Here is a 6,563-nt window from a genome sequence, read left to right on the forward strand (position 1 = left end):
CAGATTATGGCGCCTTTGTTACGCAATAATGGTCCACGGAACATACACCCTGGTCTGTTCATCAGCCGTGAATTTGAACAATTCTCTCCCCTCATCACAGATAGTTTCATCCATGATAAAGCTAAGCTTGTTCTCCAGTGTGAGCCAGTGATTTTTCCTCCCCCTCTAATTGAGACAGAAATGACAGGATTTTGTGGCCAATGACTTAGCTGTTAGTTAGCTAGCTACTGTGTGACGGCACCGCTGCACTATCTATGTTGAACGATTTGTCTGGGTCTGTCAGTCATAGCAATTGAGGATAAGATTACAGACAAAACAGTGACTGGCAGTCTTCTTAGGAACACATTTAAATCGTCAACCTTTTCCATGTATGTTTTTTCATTTGAACTTCACATTGATACACAGCGTCCTTAGATTTTTTTTTATCATGAACTTTCAATCATTATTTACTTTAACCATGGTCCATGGCTATCACCACAACATGCTTGGCACTGTATATATATTTTTTTTATTTCTTAACAGCTTCCCGCTAATGATTTTGGTATGCTTTAAGAATAGAGAAGAGAGCCCTTCCCAACGATTTAGAGTAAAAAAAAACACAAACAAATAATAATTATATAAAATAATACAAATAGTAACACAAAAGGAATAAGATACACAAGAAATTAAGCTATATACAGGAGTACCACTACCATATCACCGTGCAGGGGTACGAGGTATTTGAGGTAGATACACTATACAATGCATTCGGAAAGTAATCAGACACCTCGACTTTTTTCACATTTTGTTACGTTACAGCCTTGGTCTAAAATGTATTCAATATTTTTTCTCATCAATCTACACACAATACCCAATATAGATAAAATGAATACAGGTTTTTAGAAATGTTTGCAAATTTATTAAAAATAAAAAACAGAAATACCTTATTTACATACATATTCAGACCCTTTGCTATGAGACTCGAAATTGAGCTCAGGTGCATCCTGTTTCTATTGATTATCCTTGAGATGTTTCTAAAACTTGATTGGATTTACCTGTGGTAAATTCAATTGATTGGACATGATTTGGAAAGGCACACATCGGTCTATATAAAGGTCCCACAGTTGACAGTGCATGTCAGAGCAAAAATCAAGCGGTCAAAGGAATTGTCCGTAGAGCTCCGAGACAGGATTGTGTCGAGGCACAGATCTGGGGAAGGGTACCAAAAAAAATTCTGCAGCATTGAAGGTCCCCAAGAACACAGTGGCCTCTATCATTCTTAAATGGAAGAAGTCTGGAACCACCAAGACTCTTCCTGGAGCTGGCCGCCCAGCCAAACTGAGCAATTGGTGAAGAAGGGCCTTGGTTCAGGGAGGTGACCAAGAATCCAATGGTCACTCTGACAGAGCTACAGAGTTCCTCTGTGGAGATGGGAGAACCTTCCAGAAAGACAACCATCTCTGCAGCCCTCCACAAAATCAGGCCTTTATGGTAGAGTGGCCAGACGGAAGCCACTCCTCAGTAAAAGGCACATGAAAGCCCGTTTGGAGTTTGCCAAAAGGCACCTAATGGACTCTCAGACCATGAGAAACAAGATTCTCTGGTCTGATGAAACCAAGATTGAATTCTTTGGCCTGAATGCCAAGCTTCACGTCTGGGGGAAACCTGGCACCATCCCTACGGTGAAGCATGGTGGTGCCAGCATAATGCTGTGGGGATGTTTTCCAGCGGAAGGGAATGGGAGACTAGTCAGGATCAAGGGAAAGATGAACGGAGCAAAGAACAGAGAGATCCTTGATGAAAATCTGCTCCAGAGGTTCACCTAACAGGACAACGACCCTAAGCACACAGCCAAGATAACACAGGAGTGGCTTCGGGACAAGTCTCAATATCCTTAAGTGGCCCAGCCAGAGCCCGGACTTGAACCCGATCGAACATCTCTGGAGAGACCTGTGCAGCCATGCTCCCCATAGAACTTGAAAGAGCTTGAGAGGATCTGCAGAGAAGAATGGGAGAAACTCCCCAAATACAGGTGTGCCAAGCTTGTAGCGTCATACCCAAGAAGACTTGAGGCTGTAATCGCTGCCAAAGGTGATTCAACAAAGTACTGAGTAAAGGATCTGAATACTTTTTGTAGATTGATGAGGAAAAAACGATTTACTCAATTTTAGAATAAGGCTGTAACGTAACAAAATGTGGGAAAAGTCAAGGTCTGAATGCACTGTATATACACAGACAAAAGTATGTGGACACCTCTTCAAATTAGTGGATTCGGCTATTTCATCCACACCCGTTGCAGACAGGTGTATAAAATCGAGTACAAAGCCATGCAATCTCCATAGACAAACGTATGGGTGTGAATGTGTGTGGTTTTGTGTGAGAGTGTCAGTGTAGTGTGTGTGAGTGTATATATAGTGTATATACTGTATAGTCTTGTGAGTGTGCATAGCGTCAGTGCAAGATCGGGTCAATGCAGATGGTAACCATTTAATTAACTATTTAGCAGTCTTCTGGTTTGGGGGTAGACGCTGGTCCGAGAACCAATGCTCCGGTACCGTTTGCCATACGGTAGCAGAGTGAACAGTCTATGGCTTGGGTGGCTGAAGTCATTGGCAATCTTTCGGGTCTTCCTCTGACACAGCCTGATATAGAGGTCCTGGATGGCAGGGAGCTCGGCCCCAGTGATTTACTGGGCCGCCCCCCCAGCCTCTGTAGCGCTTTGCGGTAAAAGGGCGGTGCCAAGACTCATCGCCGTCGGTGATTAGTCCTACCACCGTCGTGTCATCAGGAAACTTGATGATGGTGTTGAAGTCGTATTTGGCCACGCAGTCGTGGGAGAACAGGCAGTAGTCGTGGGTGAACAGGCAGTAGTCGTGGGTGAACAGGGAGAAAAGTGTATCCATCTGCTTGATGTTTTTCCTATCTCAATTTAGATATTGATGTCTGCCATCGTCTTGGTAACAGCCAGTGCTACCTTAAGGTAATGTTATTCCGGGAAGATAATATTAGGCTACAGGCCTTATTTTTGCTAATCTCTGAAAACTCTATTGGGGCACATGAAAGTGAGAATATGTATGTGGTGATGCTGGCTTGGTAAAACATTTACGCCAATGATGAGGGTACTGTGTGTGTGTGAGAATGAGATACAGAATGAATGAGAGTAGCTCTATCATCTGCCAGGGCTTTTTGTCTTCGAGGCTCTTTCTTAATGTAGGGACACACAACAACATCAATCCACTGAAATCTCTGTCAGGCATCCCTCTAAAATATATGTACTGTATATGATTCCAGGTGTCTTTGAACATTTGTTTTAATTGAATAAAAAAGGTAATGTCACTGTTTGAAGCGTGATTTGATTGAGTTGAGAGCACCAGAGAGTTGTGCTCATCCACATGTATATTTCCAAGATATTGTCTGAGTGCTCAAACACAGAACTGGAAAAAAGCACTGCCATCCCAATACAGTTTTCCTTCTTAAAAACTTGAATCCTCATTTTCAAAATGGCTGACATTTTTCATAGTGGGAGTTCAATCCCCTAGCGTTCTGTTCCTAATCACTCTGTAGAATACATCCATGTGTGAGGGTACATTTTTTATTCATCTGATTATGTTTGAGGACTGTATCGTTTCAGAAGGAGAAATGTCAGATACTGTTCTACCGTAATTGATATCAAATCTGAAAGTGTGGTGGAATGCTTCCTTGCCCTCTCTTTTGTGTTTTGGTTTAGAAATGAACATACAAAGAAGTTTGCTGTGCTAAGATGAAGTCTCTCCTTTTCCTTCTCCCTCAATTTCAAAAAGTATTATGCTTTTACTTTAAGATAACAATGAAAAACAACTTGAAGTGGAGATTTGTAGATAGTATAATAAAAGGCTCAGTTTCAGAGACTAGGAGAACAAGCAAAAAAATATATATTTTTGGAGGCAATCTTCACGATAATGTGTCTGGTTTCAGTGTGTTGAATACAACAATTGTTTTCAATCATAACAATGCATTTTGTGCTTCAGGAAAAATACTAACATGAAGTTTTCAACAAACAATGTGCTGTACATGCATTCTGGGAATTTATATAGACTACATGGCCAAAAGTATGTGGACATGCCTTCAAATTAGCTGATTAGTCTATTTCAGCCACAGAAACAACGTAACAAATCTGAACTTGCTGTTAAAGGGTAGCGGCAGGGTGGGACTGACTGACTGGTGTCCTTTCTAGGGATTAGCAATAGTCTCCATAATCACAACCCAAGCAGAAAAATACATATTTAAATATACGTAAATCATACTTCATTAATATATTTAAGTATCTATGATAAATATACTTTAGTGTATTTAAAATGCTCTAAATATAATTTTTTATATACATGTAATGCATTTAATATGAACTTTATTAGCATTTATGTATATTAAATACATAGAAAATGATCTAAATTGGGACACTTTTGTACTTATATTCTTAGTATATTAGATATAGAGCACAACAAATATACTTTGAATACATCTTAACTACATTTTTTGTATATTTCTCAAATTAGAAGTATACACAAATTCTAATTCAGTGTAAATGTTGTACGTTTGATGTAGTTGACCAAACGTCGTTGTATTATTAGTATACTAGCATGATCAATTAAATGGTTTTTGAATTAGAATTCCTGTATTTTCTTTACAAATAAAGTGTATTTATAATGTTTTTCATGTATACTTTTACAAATAGACTTCTACTCATTAACCACATTGGCTATTGTAATTAGCCATGTAAAAGGTTAACTTGATTGACCAAGGCATCATCTCAGCCAATGTTACATCAGGCTACTTACAAAGCACTTGTGGTGGGAGCAGCACTTTAGAAGTAAAATTGTTGATAACTATGCACCAGTAGCATTTCACACTTTAGTTGTTCACACTACAGTGATAAATTAACAATGAAAAACATTTGTAATGTGTCATTCAAAGTACAACATTATTAGATTGGAAAACATCAAAAAATGTGATTAAGCTAAATATGAGGGAAAGCATATTATAAAATCAAAACTTTAACTGCAGAAAAGGATCCTAGGTAACGGTGGGAAAAGTACTCAAATACTTGAATAAAGATGCCGTAATAGAAAATGACTTGGTACAGATAAAAGTCACCTAGTAAAATACTACTTAAGTAAAAGCCTAAAACGATCTGGTTTTAAATACACTTATGTACCGTGGTGGGAAAAGTACTAAATTGTCATACTTGAGTAAAAGTTAAAAGTAATTCATATTCCTTATATTAAGCATATCATTGCATATATATATATATATCATATTTGTTTACGGACAGCAGAGGCAAGCCAGGGTGGGGCCTGGCTGGGCCCAGGTCCTGCTAGGTTGAATACTGGCTCACCGCTGGTTTAAAATATAAATATTTAAAAATGTATGAAATAAAGGAACTTGATTCGCTGGTTGTATTGTCCCCTAACTAATCAGAAACGTTGCAAATGCAGTAAGAAGTTACTGGGACCTAATTGGTTAAATCGCAGTCATATGGTAAATCATAAGCACCTAGGCTACAGGGAGGCCTGCAGCTTGGTCAGCGCACGCCCGGCAAATATGAAATAGTCCGTGAAAAGCCCTAGCCTATCGCAATATTTCAAAATTCAATCGCAGGATAAACACAAGGCACATTTTTTCCTGAGTGATCCTTTCAAATGATTTAACTGTAAAACGTACTGTAGTTTATTCCCATTAGTAGGCTACACCAGGACTAATCTATTCGCACCAGCGGAGAGCGTCGGACATATGCCTGTTGAGTGCGCATATTCACCGTCTTCATTGGGCGAGTCAGTGCCACTGGAAAGTTTAGCACAATTCTTTACTCCGGTCTAGATGTATGTCATATTGTACAATATGTATCTCCTTTTCGCAGGCCTAGATTAGATTAAATAAATGTATTCTAGTTCAGGCTGAGCTGCTACGCCAAACATGAGAAACTCACACGCCTCCTATGATGTGTATATAATTATGTGTGTTTACTGTTTCAGCGGTGTTGTTGTAAACGGTTTTAACCTGTGCTGCCTACTTGGCAATAGGCCTAATAACGGGCTTGTTTGACAAGGGAAATTTGTGGTGTTTCTTGGTCACATGTATCACGTGTTATGTGTTAAATGATGCAATTGCACAAATTTTCACTTACAATGTCGATGTTTTTGCTGGAAAATATTGGCCCAGCTCCAGACACTATTACTCGGCCTCAGACACAGCAATTTCTGCCCACGCCTCTGACGGAGAAACAGGGGACACACTCTAACGTCATTTGCAAACGCAGTATTTGTGTTTATTGAGTCCGACAAATCAGAGGCGGTAGCGATGACAACGTGTTATATTGATAGGTACGTGAATTGGACCATATTGCTTTTCTACTTGAGCATTTGAAATGAAACAGGTACTTTTTGTTTCAGGGAAAATGTATGGGAGTCAAAAGTACATATTTTCTGTAGGAATGTAGTGGAGTAAAATTACAAGTTGTCAAACAGATACCCCCCAAAAAACTTCTTAAGTAAGACTTAAGTATTATTACTTTTTGGGACATTGGTGAAGCTCACTACCATGTATTATCA

The sequence above is a fragment of the Salvelinus namaycush genome, chromosome 39 (genome assembly GCF_016432855.1).
Source record: "Salvelinus namaycush isolate Seneca chromosome 39, SaNama_1.0, whole genome shotgun sequence".
NCBI classification, from domain to species: domain Eukaryota; kingdom Metazoa; phylum Chordata; class Actinopteri; order Salmoniformes; family Salmonidae; genus Salvelinus; species Salvelinus namaycush.